This window comes from Anabrus simplex, chromosome 1 (assembly GCF_040414725.1).
Source record: "Anabrus simplex isolate iqAnaSimp1 chromosome 1, ASM4041472v1, whole genome shotgun sequence".
In the NCBI taxonomy this organism is placed as follows: domain Eukaryota; kingdom Metazoa; phylum Arthropoda; class Insecta; order Orthoptera; family Tettigoniidae; genus Anabrus; species Anabrus simplex.
This window is the reverse complement of record NC_090265.1, coordinates 1157371804-1157399263: the sequence shown is the minus strand read 5'-3', so window position 1 is coordinate 1157399263 and position 27460 is coordinate 1157371804. Positions and strand designations below refer to the sequence as shown.

Sequence of the window (27460 nt, the reverse complement as noted above, 5' to 3'; positions counted from 1 at the left end):
AAGTGTATTAATGTTTAAACTGCCAATAAATTAGTTGCACTTTGGGCGAAGAGATTTGGAAAGCTCCGATACATTGCTGCATGATGTTCTCAGCCCCTAGAGTACGATGACCGAGATAATCTAGTAAATCTACTAGTGTCTGGGGCAGTTGGTTCGTTAGTTGTCGTTGCCATGATGCTAGTAAGCGGAAGAGAGTGTTACAACTACACTAGATATTGGGCCTTAGGGTGTCTTCAGATTTTTCTGGCTGTGCCTGTATTTGGTCCGCGAGAGATATTTTATCTCCTTCAGACCCTCCTGACAAGTCCGGTGAACCCACCTCTCCGCCACATGGAACACGTCGAATAGGGTAACAAATAAATTCCAACGGGATTAGTAGTAGTACCAATCGGTTGTATAATGTGTCCAGCTCCCATCGGGGCCGGCAGTCGACATGCACATGCACGCTGCGAGCGGTGTATTCATAACTGACTCACTGCATAGCCACAAGACGGTCAGGGTTTTTTTTTTTTTGCTTTACGTCGCAAGACACAGATACGTCTTATGGCGACGATGGGACAAGGAAGGGCTAGGAATGGGAAGGAAGCGGCCGTGGCCTTAATAAAGGTACAGCCTCAGCATTTGGGTGGTGTGAAAATGGGAAACCACGGAAAACCATTTTCAGGGCTGCCGACAGTGGGGTTCGAACCTACTATCTCCCGAATACTGGATACTGGCCGCACTTAAGCGACTGCATCTATCGAGCTCGGTAGGCGGTCAGTTACTCGAGTTTGTGTGTCGTGGCAAACCGTGAAGTCATACGTTTGTTGCAAGATCACGTATGGCTTAATTACAGTAGAACTAATTAAATTAACTACATTATTACACCGCTGAAATACCAGTGAAATTCTCGCTTGAACAAAGAGTTTTTATGTATGACACATATGTTACAACCGAGCCATGTAGATAGGTGTGTAGGCGATTTCGGGAGAGATTTCCCGGGCTTCTGGTTCTGGTAGAGAACCAGTTAGATGTCTCGTGAATAATTTAAGAACAGTGGGATCACTTAATGCTGTAATTATTAATCAGAAACGAAGGGTTCTATCGGAAGAAAAAATCAACGACATTAACACATCATTCGTACGAAGTAGGACAATTACACAACAGGAACTTATGCGTGTGAATAGCAATTTAATTATAAGATGCGAGGAATATTTGAATGCTGAAGGACGCCACCTGTATAAAAGGTTAGTACTCATGATAAAGGCGGTAGGTTATGAATATACCGTTCGGAACATGCATGTTGTCTCCTGGCCCCACTGTAGTAATAATAGTCTCTGTCGCTGCCGAACATCCAGGATTAGCAAACTAACTAAAACCAAAGCAGACCAGCATAGATTTGCCGGCAAAGTGTTCATCGTATTTAACTAGGCTTGCACTAAGCTGATGGCACAAGTATTGGCTCGCGAACGGGCGTGTCTGCTGTCAGTAACTGTGTACCTGTATAATACACTTTTGATAAAAATATTATTTAGAAGAATTTATTTGTAGTGGTCTGCCTGTTCAACACAATGTTGGTACAAGGCACTTAAAACAAAATGGTATGTACACTCATAAAAGGACATGTTTCAACTGTTTTTTGTATCATCTTCAGCTACAATACATAAAAAATGAACACCTTAAAATTCCCGAAGTAAAACATGCCGGCAAAGAATCATGATTAATGGAAAGGTTTAGTGTTGACACATTAAAAGTTTTAAAAAAGAACATCAAGTAAATCTTTCTGTTTTGATAATAATGCAGTGCAAGATGAAATTTGCATGCATACTCTATTAGGTTTTTCTATGCTCTACGAGCAACCGCGTGGTGTATGGATGCCTTCAATGCCGCTGTCTGGGAAGCTCCGGGTTCGATTCTAGGCCAGTCTAGGAACTTTAAATTTGAGACTGAGGGCTGGAACGAAGTTCACTTGGCTTCCTCTGATACGAGAGCAGGCGGACTGAGGATATCGCACGCTGACCACCCAGCACTCCAGTACTGTACCTGGAAGCAATCTGGCTGGGCAGCGGTTGTTTCGGCAGGACAAGGCTCCACGGGTTTTTCGTAATATACAACTCTAGTTTTGGTGAGGGTTAAAAGGACATGAAAGTCTTCAAATCAAAATAATTTGTAGGGAACACTTGTTGCGACGACAGCATTCAATATCTCATTTTTTAATTTTTTTTTTTTTTTGCTCGTTGCTTTACGTCGCAAGACACAGATAGGTCTTACGGCGACGATGGGATAGGAAAGGGCTAGGAGTGGGAAGGAAGCGGCTGTGGCCTTAATTAAGGTACAGCCCCAACATTTGCCTGGTGTGAAAATGGGAAACCACGGAAAACCATCTTCAATATCTCATTTTAAATAATCAGTGCATCTAGCGACAAGTCTCTGACGTCGGTATGACGTCATCGGGTGAGGAATAGTGCTGCCATATTCAGGTACTAAAATTGCTGCACTGCGGGAGTAACAATCAGAATTTTGATCGGGAATACAACTGGAGAGGTTGACCAGTACCTCGCCCAGGTGGCCTCACCTGCTATGCTAAACAGGAGCATTGTTTTGAGTTGGAATATCGGAAGGGATAGACAAGGAAGAGGGAAGGAAGCGGTCGTGGCCTAAAGTTAGGTACCATCCCGGAATTTTCCTGGAGGAGAAGTGGGAAACCACAGAAAGCCACTTCGAGGATGGCTGAGAGTGGAATCGAACGCCCCTCTACTCAGTTGACCTACCGAGGCTGACTGAACCCCATTCCAGCTCCCGTACCACTTTTAAAATTTCGTGGCAGAGCCGAGAATCGAACCCGGGCCTCCAGGGATGGCAGCTAATCACAATAACCACTACATCACAGAGGCGAATATATAAAATATATACCTTCGGAATTAACTGTGAAAATGTTTACGATTGTTCCTTGTTTATAGTTAGAGGATCTTAAACGATGACAGGTCGGTCGTGTCACAGACGATCGAGTACTGGTGCACTCAAAGCAGTTGCACCTCCAGAAATAGTGATCAGTCGCAAGTGCAACTGGGAAATATAAATACCTGTACACGTGATCACCATGAGCCGGTCAGGGCTCACATTCATTTCGACGAGGCCCCGCTTATGGTCCAGCTGATAGCCACGTGCACTTCCAGCGTAGGTGCTGCATTCCTCGGGTTTCCTGGTAGCGCGCTCGTTAACAGGCGGATGACGAGGTCCATTAAATACAGTGGAATCTGCAAAAAGGAAGAACGCCAATGTATCCTATGTCAGCCACAAGAAAAATATACTTAAGTCAATCAATGATCTGCAATTAGTGCTGTCGCCCAGGTGGTATATTCCCAGTCAGTTGTTCACGTAGTATTTTCTTACGTGATTTCAAAGATCTTGAAAATGTATAGAATGATTTTCCTTAATTAATTATTCCAATCCCTTATTCCTCGACCTATAAATTAATATTTTCCACAATGTGTCTTCTATAATTCAAACTTTATCTTCATCTTTCCTGCTTGTAAAAGCTCTACTCAAGTTTACTCGTCTCTTGATTTCATTCGACGCTATTTATCCGATGACAGCTCGCAATATACCGCTAAGTCGATCAAATCCTTACTTGCAAGCCCAAGGTTTGCAACATTTTCATAACACTCCTCTTTTGTCGGAATTCGCATAGAACACATGGATCTCGTCCAGTACATGTATCAAGTAATCCTGGTGAGTGTTCCACACGCTGGAACCATACTCTAACTGGAGTCTTACCGGAGACTTATACGCCTTCTCCTTTACATCCTCACTACACTCATACCATGTGAAGAAATATTTCCCTAAAAGTGGTTTTCCATCTGAGCTCTTAATATTCATACACCTAGTTTTCCTTTCTCCAAAAGGGGCCGATGACCTTCGGTCTTAGACCCCTTAAAACAGCAAGCATCAACCTTTCTCCAAAGGTTTCCTTGATTTTCACTGTATGCAGCATCTACCTTTCCTAGGACCATACAACTTTCAACATCCTTGCACTTCTCCTTCAGCCATTCTTCCTTAGCTGCCCTGCACTTCCTATCCACTTCCTTCTTTAATCGCCTGTATTCTTTTCTGCCTTCCTGATTTTTTAATTCTTGTATTTTCGTCGTTCATCGATCAGGTCTAGTATCTCTTAAGTTATCCATTGATCCTTTGTTGATCTTACCTTTCTTCCTAACATCCCTTCAGCAGCCCTACTGACCTCATTCTTCATGACTGTCCATTCTTCTTCTACTGTGTTTCCTTCAGCTTTCCATTTAGTCCTTGTGCAACATGTTCCTTGAAACAATCCTTCACACTCTTTTCTTTCAACTTGTCTAGATCCCATCTCACTGGATTCTTTCCCTTCTTCAATTTCTTCAACTTCAGGTGGCATTTCATGACCAACAAGTTGTGGTTAGAATCCACGTCTGCTCCTGGGAAAGTTTTGCAATCCAACACCTGGTTTCCGAATCTCTTCCTAATCCTAATGAAGTCTATTTGACACCTTCCAGTGTCTCCAGGTCTCGTCTGTGTACAGCCGTCGTTTGTGGTGTTTGAACCGAGTATTAGCAAGGACTAAACTGTGATTGGTGCAGAATTCAACCAGCCGACTTCCTCTTTCGCTCCTTTGTCCCGATCCGATTTCTCCTACCGCATTGCCTTCTCTTCTTTGGCCTACCACTGCATTCCAGTCTCCCATCACAATTAGATTCTCGTCACCTTTTACATATTGGGCATTGGTTTGGTGTCTATCTTGACAACAATAATTCTTTCACTATGCTGGTCGTAGTAGCTTACCCGCTGCCCTATTTTCTTATTCATTATTAAACCAACTCCTGCAATTCCCCTGTTTGATTTTGTATTGATAATTCTGTAGTCGCTTAACCAAAAATCCTACTCTTCCTGCCAACGTACTTCACTTATACCAACTGAATCTAACTTTAGTCTATCCATCTCCCTTTTCAGATTCTCTAACCTACCACAACGATTCAAACCTCTAACATTCCATGCTCCGACTCACAAAATGTCAGTATCCATCTTCCTGATGATCGCCCCCTCTCGTGTAGTACCCACCCGGAGATCCGAATGGGGACTATTTTACCTCCGGAATATTTTACCCGGGAGGAAGCTACCATCAGTACATCAAGCATACAGAGAGAGCTACATGTCCTCGGGAGTTAGTTACGGCTGTAGTTTCCCGTTGCTCTCAGCCGTGCAGCAGTACCAACAGAGCTAGGCCATGTTGAGAATGATTACAGGGCCATATCAGTCAATCATGTAGTCTGCAGCCCTTGTAACTTCCGAAAGGATGCTACCACCCTTTCGATGAACTATTCGTTAGCCTGGTCTCTCGACAGATACCCATCCGATATGGTTGCACATCCGACTCGGCTATCTGCTTCATTGGGACACGCAAGCATCCCTACCGCGGCAAGGTCACTTAGTTCTCAGGGGAGGTTTAGCCTGCAACCGACGGAAAAATTCCAAGATGATTAAATTTTTCACTCTTTACCCCCGGAAAATATCGAACTATGGAGGCAATTTTAATGACGGTGCAGACCTTCGTTTCGATTTATTTCATGGCTAAACGGCGAGTTGTATCACAAAACGGATGGCACAGTCGAACTCAGCATGAAGAGGTCTACAACACTGCGCCGGTGACATTTTGTCGTATCTCCATCCCTTATACGTTATAAAGAGCAGCATTTCTCGATTTTTACGTAAATTTTGTACTTTTTACACGTATTTTTTATACTTTGACACATTTATAGGAAAGACTAGCTTAGGTACCCGAGCTTCGCTACGGAATTCTACATTGTATACAGAATTCTAGGTTAGGTAGTGTACATGTTGTGAGTAAGATTGTATCAAACTGAATAGCTCTTAACGTTACCACAGAAACGCGACGGGGACGTTACCATATGTCTTTTCTCATGTCAAGACTGGGATAGAGAATTTCCATTGTAATGGCTACCGTCAGTCACAATCAAATTGGGGATTTTTCATTGTAATTTTCATTATAATGACAGACACTCACCCGCCACCTGTCATTTTACATCCTCAGAAAGACTGTGTTAGTCGTTTTCCCTACTGAAATCAACAGATTTCATTACATTGACGTCAATACCAATAACGCCTTTAATGCTATCATTTGAAATACTCGATCAAATGAAAAATCACGCATTTTCTCACTTTTAACGAACAGAACTACGCTATCGATCTAACAGTCCAAAGTTCCAGAGCTCGAATAACCAGCCACAGACAGCCTTGAAAACTCCTCTGCCATTATTCCGTTAAGTGTGCACACTGCTCATTCCAATCAGCGCCTCAGAGTAGGGATCGAATAGCTGGAATACTATGATGAACCAGTGTGTTACGTACTAGCAGTATCAGAAAACTGAGGAACCAGAGGAATTGCATGCTAAAGAAGAAAGTTATCTAATTTCCCAGCTACTATCCCGCCTATATTTAGGCATATCGGAGATGAGTGGCAGCATAAGAGACAAAGAACATCACAACAAACAGTGGTCAATATAAGTTATTGTTGATCAATTTTATGAGCTTTCGATATTGTAGGCCTTCAGATTTATTCTTCTTCCGACTCTGTAATACCGCTCTTATCATAGTCGCTACGGTAAAACTGAATAAAAAATAAATGATCGAAAATTGTATTCTCTATAATCTTTGTTATGAAGTAGGTACTTTTCGATAGGACCAATAACATACGTATTTAAAAATTAAAATTTTAGGTGCCTTCCCCTAAACTACCATTTCAACCACGGCGAATAAAGATATGTATAGCCTAGACCAGGGATGGCGAACCTATGCCACGCGTGTCACTTGGTGGCACGCGAACACGATTTCGGTGGCACACCACATGCACATATTGACGTTTTTATGTACGTCGTGTACTATAGACAATACATATCTCGTGCATCGTATAGTTATAGTGTTTCAGTTTTAAGAAATAAATACCGAAAATCTAAATTCTACTTCCATTCGGAAGTGCATTATGGCAACATTGCAACATTGATAAGTCCGGAAGCCAAATCAAGTAAATGTCAGATGCGCCCGGCGAGCCATTCGCTCACTCACATCAGTCAATTAGTGAAGTTTGTCTTGTGTGTGGTTGCCAGCACCGCTAAATTATTCTTAGTATGTAACTTTTTCTTTTTGGTAAGACAAATAGTTGCCAGAGATTATCCCAATTTCCAGATTTGGAGAAAATATCTCACTTTATTTCAATACCTCATATTGGACAATTGAGTGATATTAAAGTGGTTTTGAGTGGTTAAAAATTGACAGCTTACAAATGGAGTTGACTGAATTTCAAGAAAGCAGTGTATGGGTAAACAAATTCGTACATTCGTGAAAATCGAATGAGCTGTTGATGGTGAATAGTCTCTCGACAAGCCGGAGGACATATTTTCAGTGGAACAGTCTTCCGCAAATGTTTTCGGCCATGAAGAAACGTACTACGACGCTACTTCCTTTGTTTTGGTCATCCTACGCCTGCGAGCAGCTATTTCCTACAATGAACATTGTGAAGTCAACAGTTAGAAACTGTCTTGGTTCAGACCTAAGTGCTTCTTGTGTGTTATTGAAGACAAGTTGTGAACCTAACATAAACGACATGGATACTAAGATTCAGCAACAAGTTTCACACTAAAGTTGAGAATGGTATTTCACTTAATGTCCCTTGGCAATATTAGTATTTTTGATTTCTATGTCTGATAATACTTAATGACGAAGTGTGTTACAATGGTCGCTTATTATATATCTTTTTTACAAATAATGTTAGGTATTCTTAAAACTGACATATTTAAAAATGTATTTTTGCGGTATTGGCAAAATACGACCACGGAACATGCAATCAAATGTATTATTTTTCAATATATATGTGTGTAAGAACGTATTATGAAACATAATATGGAATTAGGGACAGAATTCGTGGTGGGGGGGGGAGAGAATCTAGCCATTCCAAAGAAAACAACAAGTGGCACAGTAGACAGTTGAGAATAATAACCCAGACTTAAAGTGGCACACTAGTTGGAAAAGGTTCGCCATCCCTGGCCTAGACTGTACTTTATTATTCCCCGACTCTGCATACCGATTTTCATTTAATTCTGTTTACCCATTTTCTCGTGGCTTGGCGTTGATATGGACTCTCCCAACAAAAGTACAACTTCATGAATATAACAGGTACGGAAAAAATGTATAAGATATAAATGATCGGAACTTTAATTCTCTATAACTTTAGTTGTGTAATATTTATCGATAAGACCAATAATAACATAAATATTTGAGAATTAAATTTTAGGGTTCCCTTAAACTACCATTTCACTCAGCGCGAATAAAATTATTTATAGCTTAGATTGTAGAGGCTCATTCTCCGGCTTTAGATACCAGTTTTCATTAAATTCTCTTCAGGCATTTTCTCGTGATGCGCGTACATACATACATACTGTACATACATACATACATACATACATACATACATACATACATACAGACAGACAGACAGACAGACAGACAGACAGACAGACAGACAGACAGACAGACAGACAGACAGACAGAAGACAGACAGACAGGCAGGCAGTGCATATCCATATTACTGTGGACACGTCCGATACAGAAATACCATTTTTTTTCAATTCTGAGCAACGTACAAACAAAACTCTGATTCTATATATGGATTACATAGACTCGCCTTTGCTCATTCGGAACTCCCAGTTGCTCTTCGTTAGGAGTGGGGGATAACTCGTGTCATTCCATTGTTGACATTCTATATTTTTCACATTTTCATAAATATTTTTCACAACTAATGCACAGTTATATTCTTCAAACGGGGCAGACCTCTCAAGTTTGTTCTATGACATGAAAGTACATCTCGATCACGGCATGATTGATTGCTACTTCCAAATCACAGACACGCTAGTGTTCCCATCCTCCTATATACAGCATTTCTTACCGGACTATCATGATATTACTTAAGCTGCTGTCTACTACCGACAATCTGTACATCAAGTACATTCAAATTTGGTGCGGCTTTGCAATTAAATTAATTACATAAAATTACTCATCATAATAAAACTACCCGTCGGATTTCATTCAAACCACTTCCTAAACCCTTTCAGGAGTATTAAAAACAAGTTGTGAAATTTTCAGCGAAATCCGCCCAGTAGTTTTTGAGTCTATTCGAAACATACATACAAATATTCATTTACATATACAGAAGAATCATCAAATTTGGCACGCATATTCACACATCTTATGGCCATATGCATGTCAAATTTCATTATTTTAGCTTTCGCATAAGTATGCAAAAAATAATGTAAAGTGTTAAAAATGTACCCAAATTTCGCTCTGTACAAATTGTCTAAGTCAATCTAACCCATAAACATAGAAGATACGAGAAAATGTTATAGGACCAACCAAGTAGAATGATAAAAGGGGGCGTCTGATGGCACAATCCATTTGTCGATATGATGTACCTTTAAAAGCAGTAAATCTTAAAATTGAGGTCTGCACCTATGAACGTATCCATGCTTATCCGACATCTATATCTCTCTATATAAAAAGCTATCTCCGACTGGCTCTAATCAACGCCCAGCCAAAACAACGCTAAAGAAATGGGATACATTTATATTACAGTGTAGGTGCTCAGAAAGGGAGGATTTTTGTGTATTCCATCGCTAGGGGGGTGAAAAGGGAGTTGAAATGTTTGCATGAGTATATCTATATCTGAAAAACTTAACAGTTTACAGACGTAAAATTTGGTATTTGGAATCTCCATTAAAAATTAAAAAACACTTATTTTTGTTTACGGAGAATCCACTTAACGGGGCGTAAACAGGTATAAAAATGGGTGAATTTTTAAAACGAATATATCAAGAGTATATCTAAAAAATGTAACGTTCTTCAGACGTGAAAACTGGTATTTGGTATCTCTTGTAAAATTAAAGAAACACTAATAATTTGTTTTCGGAAAATCCATTTAAGGAAAGGTGAAAAAGGGGGTGAATTTTTAAAATGAGCATATCTACAGTAAATCTCAAAAACTGAACATGTTACAGACGTAAAAATAGGTATTTCGAAGCTTAATTTAAAATAAATAAGCACGATTGTTTTTGGAAAATCCACTTCAAAAGAAGTTAAATAGGGTTGGAGTAATTTTATTATGATTCCTACCTATATAAATAAAATCATAACGACTGTGTGTCTGTACGTTGACTACTTTGGCGAAATCATTAAAAAGTTATCCGTTTTCATCTGGATATATTTTAGCTTTCGTTTCCTGAAAGTTCACATTATTACCCCTCTTTCCCTAAATCGAGATGGCGCCACAATCTGCCAAACGAGCTAGAAAATTTGGCAAAATGATAGGTTTTTAGCCTTTAACCGACGGAAAAATTCCAAAATGTTTAAATTTTTCGCTTTTTACCCCAGGAAAATATCGAAATATGGAGGTAATTTTAATGACGGTGCAGACCTTCGTTTCGATGTATTTCGTGGCTAAACGTTAAGTCGCACCACAGAAAAAAGAGACGGCACAATCTCCGTTCAATTTGGAGTGATCTACAACTTTGGTCCAATGACTTTTTTTCGTATCTGTATCCCGAATATATTAGATTTGGCAGTGTTTCTTGATTGTGCGTAAATTTTGCCGTTTTCACACGTATAAGTCATAGTTTAACACACTTATAAGAAAGTCGGAATCATTGCATTGGGCACGAACATTGGCCCCCCAGGTGAGCCTAATTCTATGTTTCTAGATGTCACTTAATTATCCGAAAAGTAATGCAGTGTCTGAAAACGTTACCCAAATTTCTCCCTATTCAAAGTTTGTAACTCAGTCTAACTCATAAATAGAGGGGATACGAGAAAATGATATTAGATCTGCCATTAGGCCGCTAGAAGGGGAGTCTTATGGTGCAATCCCTTTGTCGATATAACGTATCGTTTAGCAGCAGTTAATCTTAAATGAAGGTCTGCAAAATGTAAACATTCATATATCTCTATCTCTATATATTCAATGAAGTCGATTTGTAGGGATCTAGAAGGGGTGAGTTTGCCATTATAATTAATACTTTACAAATCGATAGTGACTGTCAGCAGGGGGTCTATTGTAATCAATACTCTCCACATCGACTTTGACTGGCAGTAGGAATGGGGTCCTCCTCCAACTCCTGCGTAACTGCATTGGTAAGGAGGGCCTACCATTGTAATGAATAATTCCCTTCCTTATTTGACTGGCACAAGGCAAGGGAGCATGAAAATTTCTTCAAAACTCCCCTACACGATTGTATATGGAAGTAGGAAAGGAAGTCTGTCATTGTAACGAAAACTCCCCAAATAGATTGTGAATGGCAGTAGGCAAGTGACCGACAACTCCGCTACTTGCACTTTACATTGGAAACAACGTATGGGGACCTCCCCATGCTAAGAGACTTGCATTTTTTAAAATCGTATTCACTGCGTGAACAGTAATTTTCTTCGAGCTCCGTATACAATGTAGAATACCGTAGTGAAGCACAGGTACATTTGCTAGTACATATATAAATGGATGTGTGTGTTTGGGGGGGGGGTAAGTGACACATCTTCTCCTAAACCACTGGAGCAAATTCAACCAAACTTGGTAGACTTGTGACTTACTATCTGGAGACGAGCACTGTGGGGTAAGCCATCCGTAGCACCTTTAGGGGTGGAGGGTCAGGGAGGTTAGGTATAAAAATAATCGAAACTAGTGTCGAATCCATAGTTTCCATAGTTTTCGGGATCGCTGAGATGAATAGTGACACTCCAGATTTTTTTAAAGTCCAAGTTCAGACCCTTTTGGGTGAGGGAAGAGAGAGGAGGCAGTGAGACATAAAAATAAAAGAAAATGGTGTCGAATACATAGTTTTCGGGGTCGCTGAGATGGGTAGAAACACTCCGGATTTTTTAAAGTCCAAGTTCAGCCCCCTTTTGGGTGGGGGCGAGGGGGCAGTGAGACATAAAAATAATAGAAAATAGTATCGAATACATAGTTTTCGGGGTCGCTAAGATGAATAGTAACACTCCGTATTTTTTTTAAGTATACGTTCGGCCCCCTTTGGGGTGGGGGGAGTACAAATACTACCTATCTGAAAAAAGTACTCTAGGGGCAAGATGCCCCTAGAACCCCTAGGGAAGGGTGCGAAATATAATCTATATTCATAAATGTAAGTCGGTTTGGAGAGATCTATGTTATACTGTACTGTGCATATATAAATTAAGGTATAAGAATGAAAATAGATGTGAATCAATGAGGCACTTCCAGACATATTAGAAACTTAAAACTTGGTACTAGAGAAGCTGATGACTTCAGGATCCCTACAGAAATCAAAAATTTCAAAATTCTCTAAGGAGGGCCACGTTGGGGGTTTCAAATTTGGGGCTCAGCTTAAGAATCAGTCAGATATATCTAACCAGAACGATAACATATAGGTAACATGGGCTTAAAAGTTTCCTGAAAGTCCTAATTTTTAACCTCCTCCCCCAAATCAAAATGGCAGCACGATCTGTCAGACGAGCTAGAAAACTGAAATTTGGCAAAGTTCTATATTTAGCCTGTACCCGACGGAAAAATTACGAGATGTTTCAATTTTTCATTTTTACCATCGAAAAATATTGAAATATAGAGGGAATTTTAATGACAGTGCAGACATTCCTTTCCAGGTATTTCGTGGCTAAACGGTAAATCGTATCCCAAAACGGATGGCACAATCTTGGTTCAGTTTGGAGTAATCTACAACTTTGGTCGTATCTCTATCCTTTATATGTTAGGTTCGACTGTATTTCTCGATTGTACGTAAATTTTCTACCTTTTTCACGTATAATTGATAGTTTGACACACTTGTAGTCAAGATAGAATCATCAAATTCATCACGAAAACTGGCCCACCCAGTGGCCATATATGAGCTAAATTCTATGTTTCTAGCTGTCACATGTGTATAGGAAAAGTAATGAAGTGTTCGAAAACTCTATCCAAATTTTGCCCTATTCAACGTTACTAAGTCTAACCCATAGAGTAGATACGAGAAAATGTCATAGGATCATCCACTTAGACCCCTAAAAGTGACGTTTTGTGGTGCAATCCGTTAGTCGATATGACGTCCTATTTAGTAGCAGTTAATCTGTAAATGAAGGTCTGCAATATTTTAAACTGCATATATTTTCGTATATCGATGTGTGTATATTCACTGAAGTCGACCTGTAGCGCTCAAGAAAGGGGATAACTTCCTTTATAATTAACGCTTTACAAATCGATAGAGTCTGTCATTAAGAGGGTGTCTGCTATTGTAACCAATACTCCCCACATCGACTTTGACTGGCAGTAGGAAAGGGTCCTTCTCCAACTCCTGTGTAACTGGCATTAGTAAGGAGGACCTACCATTGTAGTGAATAATTCCCTTCCCGATTTGACTCGCAGAAGATAAGGGAGCATGCAATTTTGTTCAAAACTTCCCTACCCCACTGTGTCTGGCAGCAGGCAAGGGTGCCCGCCATTTAAAGAAATTCACCCATCTAAAGTGTGACTCGCATGAGTCAAAGTGGCCTGCTATTATAATCGAAACTCACCAACTCGAGTGTGACTGGCAGTAAGCTGATTGGCATTAGGAAAAGGGGCCTGTCATTATAATGACAACCACACAACTCAATTTAGACTGGCAGCACGGAAGGTGCCTGCCAGTATAATAAAAACTCATCAAGTGTAATATGTCTGAAAGTAGGAAAGGGGGCCTGCCATTGTAACAAAAACTCCCCAAATCGATTCTGAACGCGCAGTAGGCAAGGGGGCCTGCTATTATAATGAAAACTTCCCAACTCGATTGTGAATGACAGTAGACAAGTGAGCCGGACGTTATCATCACAACTCCTCAACTCGCACTTTACACTGAAAACAACGTATAGGGACCTCACCATGCTGTGCCTCGGATAACACTAAGACACGTGGAATTTTAAAAGATATTATTCACTGCGTGTATAGTAATTTACTTCGATATCCCAATACAATGTAGAATACCATAGCGAAGCACGGGTACTTTTGCCAGTAAATCTATATATAAAAGCAAGTCGGTCTGGAACGATCTATAAATAAAAGTATAAAAATGAAAATAAACGTGAATTAATGAGGCACTTCCAGGCATCTCAGAAACTTACATCTTGGTACGAGAGAAGCTAACGACCTCAGGATCCCTTGAAAAATCGAACATTCTCAAAATTCCCAGGAGGCACGCTGGGGGCTTCGAATTTTGGGCTCGGCCTAAGAGCGCAGTCGTACATATTTATCCAAAGCAATAACCTGTAGGTTTCATGGGCTTAAAACTTTCAGGAAATTCCTCATTTTTTACCTCCCTCTCCCCCGAATCAAGATGGTGGCACAATCTGCCAGACGAACTAGAAAATTGAAATTTGGCGAAATTATAGCTTTTGGCCTCGACGGGAAAATTCCAAGATGTTTAAATTTTTCACTTTTAACTCCTGAAAATTATCGAAATATGGAGGCAATTTTAATGACGGTGCAGACCTTCCTTTCGAGGTATTTGGTGGCTAAACGGTAAGTCGTATCACAAAGCGGATGGCATCCGGCCCCGCGATGTAGGGGGCAACGTGTCCGCCTGTCACCCGGCGGCCCCGGGTTCGATTCCCGGCCGGGTCAAGGGTTTTCAATTGTAAATGATTATTATCCCTGGCCTGGGGACTGGGCGTTTGCGTCGTCCTTAACGTTCCTTTCCCCACATTCAACAGTTTACACTTCCGCCATTTACATAATACACGCAGGTTCCTCACATATGATGCAAGTAGGGGCAAAAGATCTGCATAGGTCGACGCCCCGAACAAATAGCATTTTTTTTAAGAGTTTGCCACAATCTCCGTTCAATTGTACAATTTAGAGTGATCTACAACTTTGATCCTAATGACATTTTGTCGTATCTCTCTCCCTTACGTTATATTTGGCTGTAATTCTTGATTGCAAATTTTGTACTTTTTACACGTATATTTCATTGATTGACACACTTATAGGAAAGATAGAGTCATCAAATTTGACACGACCAATGGCCATATGCAGGCCAAATTTAATTATTCTAGCTTCCACATAAGTATGCGAAAAATAATATAAATGTACCCAAATTTCACCCTATTCAAGGTTTCTAACTCAATCTACCCCATAAATAGACGAGATACGAGAAAATGCCATAGGAATAACCATGTAGATTGATTAAAGTGGCGTATGGTTAAACAGCACCTAATTTGTAAAAGTTCTGCAGTATTATAAACGTGCATATACTTTGGTATATCGATGTGTGTATATTTATTGAAGTCGATTTGTAGTGATCTTGAAAGGGAGTGTCTGCCATTATATACAATCCTTTAAAATCGATCGTGACCGTCAGTAGGACAGTAGGAGGGGCTCCTGCAATTGTAATCAATTTTCCGCACATCGACTTTGACTGGCAGAAGGACTTCTGTGTATCTGGCATTAGTAGGAAGGGCCTATCGTTGTAATGAATTCTTCCCTTGTCGATTAGACTGGCAGAAAGCAAGGGAGCGTGTAACTGTTTTCAAAACTCCCCTACCCGATTGTGTCTGGCAGTAGGCAAGTGTGCCCGCTATTATAAATAAATTTACCCATCTAAATTGTGACTGGCTTTAGGCAAAGTGGCATTTCATTATAATGATAGCAGAAGAAGTCAATTTTGACTGGCAGTAGGGAAGGTGCCTGCTATTATAATGAAAACTCCTCAATCGGAATGTGTCTGGAAGTAGTAAAGGGGCTTGCCATTGTAACGAAAACTCCTAAAATAGGTTGTGCAGTGCGCATAGAGGCGCGCGGCTGTGAGCTTGCATCCGGGAGATAGGGGGTTCGAATCCCACTGTCCGCAGCCCTGAAGATGGTTTTCCGTAGTTTCCCATTTTCACACCAGGCAAATGCTGGGGCTGCACCTTAATTAAGGCCACGGCCGCTTTCTTCAAACTCCTAGGCCTATCCCATCGTCGCCATAAGACCTATCTGTGTCGGTGCGACGTAAAGCCCCTAGAAAAAAAATAGGTTGTGGCCGGCAGTAGGCAAAGGGGCCTACCATTATAACGATAACTTCCCAAATCGATTGTGAATGGCAGTAGGTAAGTTAGCCTGCCTTTATCATCACAACTCCACAACTCGCACTTTGCATTGGAGCCAACGTATGGGGACCTCCTCATGCTGTTTCTCGGATGACGCTAAGAGACATGTAATTTTAAAAGTCTTATTCACTGCGTGTACAGAAATGTACCTCCATATCCGTATACAATGTAGAATATCGTAGCGAAGCACGGGTATATTTGCTAGTAATTAACATAAGGCCTATTTTACAATTATTTTAGCGCAACGTCAGCCTCTCACCGCTGAGTTCCGTGGTTCAAATCCCGGTCACTCCATGTGAGATTTGTGCTGGACAAAGTTGAAGCGGGACAGGTTTTCCTCCGGGTACTTCGGTTTTCCCTGTCATCTTTCATTCCAGCAATACTCTCCATTATCATTTCATTTCATTTCATTTCCTTTCATTTCATTTCATCTGTCAGTCATTAATCATTGCCCCAGAGGAGTGCGACAGGCCTCGGCAGCCGGCACAATTCCTATTCTTGCCGCAAGATGGGGGCTTCATTCATTCCATCCCTGACCCGGCCAATGACTGGAAAACAGGTTCTAGGTTATCATTCATTATTTTAGCGAACTATATTTTTGCAGATAAAAATGTATCCCGCTATATACACTGACTGACAGAGCAAATGCAACACCAAGAAGGAGTGGTTCGAAAGGGATGAAAGTTGGGGAAAAAACAGAGACGACACGGACGAATAATTGATGTTTATTTCAAACCGATATGCAGGTTACACAATGCGCACGGCATCGACTCAGTAGGATGTAGGACCACCGCGAGCTGCGATGCACGCAGAAACACGTCGAGGTACAGAGTCAATAAGAGTGCGGATGGTGTCCTGAGGGATGGTTCTCCATTCTCTGTCAACCATTTGCCACAGTTGGTCGTCCGGACGAGGCTGGGGCAGAGTTTGCAAACGGCGTCCAATGAGATCCCACACGTGTTCGATTGGTGAGAGATCCGGAGAGTACGCTGGCCACGGAAGCATCTGTACACCTCGTAGAGCCTGTTGGGAGATGCGAGCAGTGTGTGGGCGGGCATTATCCTGCTGAAACAGAGCATTGGGCAGCCCCTGAAGGTACGGGAGTGCCACCGGCCGCAGCACATGCTGCACGTAGCGGTGGGCATTTAACGTGCCTTGAATACGCACTAGAGGTAACGTGGAATCATACGCAATAGCGCCCCAAACCATGATGCCGCGTTGTCTAGCAGTAGGGCGCTCCACAGTTACTGCCGGATTTGACCTTTCTCCACGTCGACGCCACACTCGTCTGCGGTGACTATCACTGACAGAACAGAAGCGTGACTCATCGGAGAACACGACGTTCCGCCATTCCCTCATCCAAGTCGCTCTAGCCCGGCACCATGCCAGGCGTGCACGTCTATGCTGTGGAGTCAATGGTAGTCTTCTGAGCGGACGCCGGGAGTGCAGGCCTCCTTCAACCAATCGACGGGAAATTGTTCTGGTCGATATTGGAACAGCCAGGGTGTCTTGCACATGCTGAAGAATGGCGGTTGACGTGGCGTGCGGGGCTGCCACCGCTTGGCGGCGGATGCGCCGATCCTCGCGTGCTGACGTCACTCGGGCTGCGCCTGGACCCCTCGCACGTGCCACATGTCCCTGCGCCAACCATCTTCGCCACAGGCGCTGCACCGTGGACACATCCCTATGGGTATCGGCTGCGATTTGACGAAGCGACCAACCTGCCCTTCTCAGCCCGATCACCATACCCCTCGTAAAGTCGTCTGTCTGCTGGCAATGCCTCCGTTGACGGCGGCCTGGCATTCTTAGCTATACACGTGTCCTGTGGCACACGACAACACGTTCTACAATGACTGTCGGCTGAGAAATCACGGTACGAAGTGGGCCATTCGCCAACGCCGTGTCCCATTTATCGTTCGCTACGTGCGCAGCACAGCGGCGCATTTCACATCATGAGCATACCTCAGTGACGTCAGTCTACCCTGCAATTGGCATAAAGTTCTGACCACTCCTTCTTGGTGTTGCATTTGCTCTGTCAGTCAGTGTATAAAAGACCAATGATCAAAATTGATAAAAAAATTTTTTTGGATTGCTTGATATTGATGTAAAATATTCTCTTTCCCTGTACAGTATATTTTACCTAAGAAGAATGCTATAATTTTGTTTTATTAAATATCACTTGAAAAATCTCGGATGTAACTCAAAAAAGTTAGGTAGTGACTAAATATGTTGTTTTTGACTGTACGCTGGTGACTAAGAGAGAAGAAATGTTTACAAATGTCTGAAACTATGTGAAAACAAACAAGTTCTCGGTATAAGATAGCGTTCGTAAGTTATTGCTCTTCGCCTTCGCAGTCATGACTCAGTTGAAAGGTTTTTTTATTCAGATGTTCATTATTTTCTCTTGCGTCTGATGGAGAAAAGGGGGAATATTCCGTAGTTTCTCAGAGTTCAGTGTTATCAGTGTGAGGTGTGGTGTGTGGTGTGAATTTCAACTTGGAAGTGAAGTGGTTCTTTCTAAATTATTGAATTTCATATATATTATATTAATTGTGAATAAAGAAACTAGAAAGCTTTGTACTGGTAAACGGTGCTGTAAAGAACGATGTATAGTACTAAACATATCCAGTTATTTCTTAAAGAAAATGAACGTTACCCAGGCAGTTGAAGTGAAAGCAAAAGTTACCGGGTGCTCAAAAGTTATTTATGTAATATATTTTAACGATTACATTCCTAATATAATTATATTTGTGAACTTTTGTTTTATCATAACGTATTATTATGAAATTTAAAATTCAATTTAAACTTATAATTTATTATAATGTGTGCATTTAAATCGCGCTATGATTTTTGCCGTATCATACCTAAATATGTGTACCGTCGTTCTATCTGTAGTGCATGAAGTACAATTATATGTAACAAATATATCGGAAATTTCTATAAACTCACCTGTAGTGCATCTAGTGCCTGGCCTTGCCAACTGTGTATGTGCATTAGATATGGCATCAGCGCGCCCCATTTAATGCGTACTGTATTTTAAGGTAGAGACGCACTTTAGACAGTACAGTCACTCAGGTTTTCATACAGGTTTTATATTAGTTAACTAGACAAGACCTTAATCATGATAACCTCAAGTCTCTTACGTGAGCCAGCAGCAACAGTAACAATAATAGCAACAATCTGACTCCAGGAATTGTTTGTGTTAATGATTAGCTCCTAATAAAAGGTGTAGAAACATCCTAGCTATCGAGGCGTACCACGTTTAGGACGACAGCTTAGAAATGCGCATTACTGGAATGAAAGTGATGGGAGAAACTAAAATAAATCAGCCACATTTCACACTTGTCCAAAAATGTATTCATATACCGAGGATTCAAAATGTGATTCAGTGGAGATGAAGTATAACCATGTGGGATACAAAACACAAAGTACATTTAACAGTCACCTGCTACCATTCCTTGATGCAGGCCAGAACAAACATGTAGCTTCCACCGAAGTCTCAGTCTCATTTAAGGCTGTGACAGTAAGGAAGCTGCTGAGTACGTCTAGTACGTCTGAGTTTTATGAAAAGTGCTAATCATAGAGTCAGTCGTACTGGAATAGCAATTTGTGGCCCAGTGAAAGAAAAATTGCAAACTACCTCACTCTTCATCCTGCATAGTAGGTCAATGCTTCATTTTTGGTGCTGCATCGGTTTTTGAGGTTTCTCTATAACCAAATAATATTTGGTGGTTGTATTTGAGGATCCAACTAGCCTTCGAGCTCATGACCTAACAGAGAGAGACATATCATTTAACACGATGACAGTCAAGCCTGCTAATCAATTCTTGCTCAATTTTCAATTGCGATACAGTAGATGCTAATGACATTCCTTATCATCTTCTTCTTCTTTTTAATTCTTCTTCTTCTTCTTTATAGATGACAATGAAACGACGTCTCTATGTCTGCCTTTCCAAACGATATCACGTCTAAACCGCTGGATGGAATTTCACGACATTTCGCACAAAGATTCTCAGAGTGATCTGTCATATGACTAAGTTTTCTTTTAAAATATAAGAAGCAAAGCTAAGTCATCTCCGTACAGGCCATGAAGGCCCTTGGAGTGGTGGAAGGTAAAGGGTTCCACTATTCGTAACCTCGGCACTTGATGGGGTAGAGTAGTTAGCTCTACGCCCAGCCACCTTTGCCCCAGGAATTAACCTGGTACTCAGTTTTGGTGTAGGCTGAGTGAACCTCAGGACTATGTGCACCTCTGGAAGTGGAAATCTTGTTTCTTAAATTTCACTACATCCTGGCGGGGATTCGAATCCACGTCCTTCCGGGCGAACCGACCACGCCTTTACCGCCTCGGCCAGACAGCCCCTTTTTAAAACATAGACCAGAAAATGTATTATTTGGGAAATTGTTTGCGAAAAATCGCGCAATAGCTTCATCCTAAGCCAGGTACCATGGTTACGTGAGCATACTAATGACATAAGTTTGTTGATATGAGGGCGATAGCCGACATATTGATAGTCTGTGGTTTTCTTAGCAGGGTGAAATTGCGTTGGCTTCTGTAGAGATTTTTCTACTTCAAAGTACATATTTATAAGAGAACAATTTCAAGGCTCCAAAGTTACCCAAAAATTTGGAAAAAAGTAACTTTCCTTCTTCCTCTTCTTCTTTATCCGTTTACCCTCCGGGGTCGGCTTTTCCTTCGGACTCAACGAGGGATCCCACCTCTACCGCCTCACGGGCAGTGTCCTGGAGCTTCAGACTATCGGTCGTGGGATACAACTGGGGAGGATGACCACTATCTCACCCAGGCGCCTCACCTGTTATGCTGAACAGGGGCCTTGCGGGGGAATGGGAAGATTGGAAGGGATAGACAAGGAAAAGGGGTGGAAGCGACCGTGGCCTTAAGTTAGGTACCATCCCGGCATTTGCCTGGAGGAGAAGTGGGAAACCACGGAAAACCACTTCCAGGATGGCTGAGGTGGGAATCGAACCCACCTCCCGAGGCTGAGTAGACCCCGTTCCAGCCCTCGTACCACTTTTCAAATTTCGTGGCAGAGCCGGGAATCGAACCCGGGCCTCCGAGGGTGGCAGCTAATCACGCTAACCACTACACCACAGAGGCGGACCGTTATGTTTTTAATTTAGGAATTTGATATTCGAATCGTAATACAGCATTGTACATCTACCCCTCAGTCCATTTTCTTAATGTGAGTCGGGGATCAGGTGATATGAATTTATATGGCGTTTTTACGGCCGCATGCCCTTCCTTTCGCCAACCTTGGTTGAGGAGCTCGCAAGGATGAAATTGTTGGCGAATGAAATTGGGTAACGATGAGGAAGAGTGTTTCTTCCGGTCGCGACCTCTACGTCCATCAATTTTACCCTGGACATTCAGTTTAAGTAATCTACACGTATCATTCCTCATTACCTGCCCAAGGTAATCTGTCTTTCTTTTCTTGACTGTACACACCAACATTCGTTCCCTCCTCGTGCACCTCAGTACGACAGCACTGGAGATGTAGTCAGTCCACGAGATCCATAACATCCTTCGGAAAACCCACATCTCAAAGGCATTCATTCTCCTAACGGTGCCATATTCCGGAGTCCACGTTTCAGTGCCGTGCAGAAACACTGAATATACATAGTATCTGACGAAGTTGTGACGTTTATCTAAGCTGAAATTATGTCACATAGAAGAATCTTCATTTTCAGAATGCTGGCAGGAGCCATTTCTATTCGTACACGGATCTCTAGATCCGGGTTCAAGTTCTCAGTAATCCAGCTGCCAAGGCACTTAAACTTCCGTACTTTTTCAACTTTTTCCCCATAAATGTTCACGAGAATGTGCTAGTTAAGAATTCTAGTAATGGCCATCACCTTTGTCTTGTCGGTGCTAATTCTAAGTCCAAACGTATCCCCTTCTACTACGATTCTGTCTATCAAACGCTGAAGACCTTCACCACTGTCAGCCATGATGACGGTGTCATCTACGTACCTCAGATTTTTTATCATCCTGTCGTTAACTTTTACTCCATCTTCCGTTTCTTGGAGAGCAGTTCGGAAGATCTGCTCAGAGTGCAGATTGAACAGCAGGGGAGATAGTATGCATCCTTGACGAAATGGATTATAAATTATTCCGGTGAGTAAATAACCCTGCATAACGTCATCAGACATGTGGTGTTGGGATAGCATGCTCAATTCCTGGCCAGTTCAGGAATTTTAATTGTAGACTGAGGGTTGGAACGGGGTGCGCTCAACCTCGCGAGGACACTGTGGAGCAGCTGCCTGGTCAAGAAAGCCGAGCAGTACGGCTGATCACGTGACAGTCCACTACCTGCAGGCTATCTGACTGGGCAGCAGTCGTCTGACAGGCCAATGTCCTAATGGGCTATTGTCTTTAGTTAAATAACGTCACATTCCACCGAGACATGTTTCTGGTGAGATAAAGTGTGTAAAGCGTACTGTGTACTGCAGTATGATCTACAGCAAGATTTTACTTTAATTTCTTTTCCTGTCTCCGTTTCATCCAGGCTTTGACAATATGAAGGTGACTGAGGTACGAGTGGTGCTAGTAACTGAGGACTCAGGATAGGACGTCACACTGTTTTCGGCGACGATGGGACAACAAAGTCCCATTGGAAAGGAAGTGCCTTGACGTTAACACATTAGCCTTTTGTAGAAACATGAATCCACGGAGAAACATTTTTAGTACCGCCGATGGTGGATTCGAATTGACGATCTCCTGAATCCAAACTTATAACTACATGACCGTACTGCGTAACCAAAACAAGCTCTGTACCCGTGAGAGTGCTAGGAATCGAACTTGGTCCAACCAAGTACTAATCCCTAGACTACAGTGGTAGACTTTGAACACGTCATTTATGATACTCGGTGGTTAGATGGTTATTAAAACTAGTAACAACAAAATCAAATATAAAGTATATGAATGATGCAAAATAACTGATTTTTTTTGTATACAATTTGCTTTACGTCGCACCGACACAGAGAGGTGTTACGGCGACGATGGGGTAGAAAAGGGATAGGAATTGGAAAGAAACGACCATGGCCTTCATTAAGGTACACCCCAGCATTTTCCTGGTGTGAAAATGGGAAACAATGGAAAACCATCTTCAGGGCTGCCGACAGTGGGCTTTCGAACCCCACTAGGCGTAATTCCCGGATGCAAGCTCACAGCTGTGCGCCCCTAGCCACACAGTCAACTCGCCCGGTAAAATAACTGATAACTATGGGGAAGGAAAATTCATGTTTCCTTTTGTTTAGTGTTTAAGCGTCTGGCTTGCTTGGCCTGAGGATGTCTATCTGAGTCTTCGTGTTTTTGTGGCTAATTACTGGTTAAGTTCCTCCAGCATCGTACAGTCCTATTCAAGTATTAACTTTGCAGACAAAGAACTGAATAACTGTATCATGTGCAAAACTGCGACGAGAAAAATGTGCTACATCCTTGAGTTTGTCATTGAGTAATATCTAGAAAATGTAATTAATGATGAACAGTTTTCTTCGCATGCCTGAATGGCAGGTTCCATTCGTATCCATCGTAATTATATTCCGATGAAAGTTTAAAATATTCTCACCAGTGAGTTATGGCCATTTGGTGGTAGAAATTGTTAGATGTGTTGCAAGCTAGAATCCATGGGCTGACAGGATTTTCTCTCCCGAATTTTTAAAGGCTTAAGAGAAGCAAAGGGTAAATATAATTAGGTCTACAAATGATACCTTGAAAGAACTTTTAAAATGTTGAAGGAATATATTTTTCTTCATTTCATCCCACCGAGCAAGTGGCTATGCGGTTTAGGTCACGTAGCTGTGAGCTTGCAATCGGGAGGGAGATAGTGGGTTCGAACTCCACTGTTGGCAGCCCTGAAGATGATTTTCCATGGTTTCCCATTTTCACACCGGGCAAATGATGGGGCTATAGCTTAATTAAGGCCGCAGTCACTTCATCCAAAATCGTATCCCTTTCCTATCACATCGTCGCCATAATACCGATTTGTGTCGGTGCGTCGTAAACGGATTGTAAAAATATATTTTTAAAAAACATTTCGTGCCCCCTTTCCACAAGATGTAGATGGCCGTCATGGATGTCATGGAATAATTTTCTGTTTTCTGGTGTTCATATCAAGGTGGCAAAGCCCTGAAGAGAATCTAATATGAATTATTCTACCACTTGCGGGGGTTGTAGGACCACGAACCCCTTCTTCGTCCAGGTCCGCCTTTCCGTTCCATCTTGTCTTCGATGGTAAGTTGCATAAACTTGTACTTAAAATGTCGAAATTATGACGCTTTCTTGCAGTCTACAATATAAATAATGATACTGCTTTTACGAAACATGGGTCTTAGCCAAACAGGATATAAAACGCCTGGAAGCAATGGAAATGTGGATATGGAGGAGGATGCTGAAAATTAGTTGGGCAGAGAAAAAGTCAAACAATAGGGTCAAATATACGAAACAAGGGAATTGATCAACACTGTTGAAAAGAGGAAAATCAAAATCCTAGACCACACACTTCGACATAACACATTGCTCACGACTGTGCTGGAAGGAAAAGTTCTGGGAAAGAAGGGAAGAGGAAGGCCGAGGAAAGAAGTATCTGGATTCCGTGATGGACAGGCTGAATTAAAAAAAAAATATGTTGACCTGAAACGCTCAGCAGAGGAGACACAAATGTGGTTGCAGCGACAAGGCCTTGCCTTTAGGATATGAATGAAATTATTTTCGGAGACGCCAAGGTGTCGTGTACCCGCAGGAGTTCTATTACATGCCAGTAAATCTACCGACGTGAGGCTGACGTGTTTGTGCATCTTCAAATACCACCTGACTGAGCCAGGATCGAACCGGCCAATTTGGGGTCAGAAGGCCAGCGCCTCAACCGTCTCAGTCACATAGCCTGGCTTGCACTCTATGTTTTTCCCAGCAAGCCAGAATGACTTTTCTCTCGACCACGTGGTCTGTCCGTGGGAAGTTTACCAGTCAATAATAATTTTTGAAAAATTCTATAAGATTCTGAAATATTTCCTTACAATTACAGTGAGCCAATTGTTTTTGTTTTTTTTTGCTATTTTGTTTTACGTCGCACCGACACAGATAGGTCTTATGGCGACGATGGGACAGGAAAAGCCTAGTAATGGGAAGGAAGTGGCCGTGGCCTTAATTAAGGTACAGCCCCAGCATTTGCCTGGTGTGAAAATGGGAAACCACGGAAAACCATCTTCAGGGCTGCCGACAGTGGGATTCGAACCCACTATCTCCCTGATGCGAGCTCATAGCTGCGCGCCCCTAACCGCACGGCCAACTCGCCCGGTGCCAATCGTTTTAATAAATAATATGTTGTATATATCTATCAACTCCTTCTTTCAATATCTCGTCACCACCCACTTTACGGCAGCAAAGAAGCAAGCAAGCCAAATAAAACAAAGACATCTCCGTACGGGCCATGGAGGCCATTGAAGAAGTGGAGGGTGAAGATTTTTACAATTCGTAACCTCGGCACTAAGCGGGATGCAGTGGTTAGCTCTATGCCCGGCCAGCGTTGTCCCCAGAAATTAACCTGTTCCTCATTTTTTGTGTAGGCTGAGTGAACCTCAAAGCCATATGCCTCTCCAGAAATGGAAATCTCGTTTCTAAATTTTTGACTTTCTGATGGAGAATCATCAAACCCACGTCCTTCCTGGAGAACAAAGTACGCTTTAATTGTCTCAGCTGGACATCCCCTACATAGAAATGGCACCTTACATATATCATGCCCTTTTCTGATCCCAGTTTCAAACAGCTGTGTTTAAGGGGTTAAATTAGCAAAGTGCTGACCAAAAGCCTTCAGATGGATTGACAGATCCATCAAGAATGTAAAATTCATTATATTCTTTAGTCCTATAAGAATTGTCCACCATCATGATGATAATTGGGTATTTTCCTAATACTGTGATTGCTAGTGGGAAAGTCACTATACTTCACGAAACGCCTGCTTAGGATGTCTTTTCACTGACGTTTCAGCTGAATGTGACAGGCGCTAATCATATGGCCAGCGTGAGGGGCGCGAGAAAGGAAAGGGTAATATTATTATTATTATTATTATTATTATTATTATTATTATTATTATTATTATTATTATTATTATTATTATTATTATCTTAGTTGTCCGACTCGTTGGCTGAATGGTCAGCGTACTGGCCTTCTTTTCAAAGGGTCCCGGGTTCGATTCCCGGCCGGGTCGGGGATTTTAACCTCCATTGGTTAATTCCAGTGGCCCGGGGGCTGGGTGTCTGTGCTGTCTCCAACATCCCTGCAACTCTCACACCACACATAACACTATCCTCCACCACAATAACACGCAGTTACCTACACATGGCAGATGCCGCCCACCCTTACAAGGGCTGCACCCGGCTAGTAATAGCCACACGAAATTATTATTATTATTATTATCTTAGTTTATTGGTTAGTTTACAAATACAGTGCATCTACAAATATTTGACAAGTTATTATAACATAACTTTCGCAATTATTCATATCTGCAAATTATCATGTACTATTGTGCTGGTGAAGTTGTTACATATTTAATATGATATATTGTTATACATAGTCGTAGTCCTTTCCGTTAATTTACAACCTTATTCATTAAGACTTCGACAATTGTAATAATTAACATACTGACACTCTTTGTGTGTTCTGAGTTTTTATAGCTTAAACCTAAATACGAAGTAAATTCCTAAAATGTTTCTTTATAGAAAATCTATTCATGAATAATAATAATAATAATAATAATAATAATAATAATAATAATAATAATAATAATAATAATAATAATAATAATAAATGCCCCCCTCTGTGGTTAGTGTGATTAGCTGCCATCCCCGGAAGCCCTGGTACGATTCCCGGGTCTGCCACGAAATTTGAAAACTGGTACGAGGGCTGGAAGGGGGTCAGCTCAGCCTCGGGAGGTCAACTGAGTAGAGGTGGGTTCGATTCCCACCTCAGCCATCCTGGAAGTCGTTTTCCGTGGTTTCTCACTTCTCCTCCAGGCAAATGCCGGGATGGTACCTAACTTAAAGCCTCGGCCGCTTCCTTCCCTCTTTCTTGTCTATCCCTTCCAATCTTCCCATCCCCCCGCAAGGCCCCTATTCAGCATACCAGGTGAGGCCGCCTGGGCGGGGTACTGGTCATCCTCCCCAGTTGTATCCCCGACCCAGAGTCTGAAGCTCCAGGACACTGCCCTTGAGGCGGTAGAGGTGGGATCCCTCGCTGAGTCCGAGGGAAAAACCAACCCTGGAGGGTAGACAGATTAAGAAATAATAATAATAA

General features: G+C 41.9%; 1 long non-coding RNA gene across 1 annotated transcript in view; it reads right to left on the bottom strand.

Annotated features, from left to right (window-relative positions):
- Positions 1-27460, bottom strand: part of LOC136858133 (uncharacterized) — a 309912-nt gene that overhangs the window by 235216 nt on the left and 47236 nt on the right. The window contains exon 2 of the long non-coding RNA XR_010858608.2: positions 3063-3236. This is a non-coding gene — a long non-coding RNA (uncharacterized lncRNA). The remainder of the gene's footprint in view (positions 1-3062; positions 3237-27460) is intronic.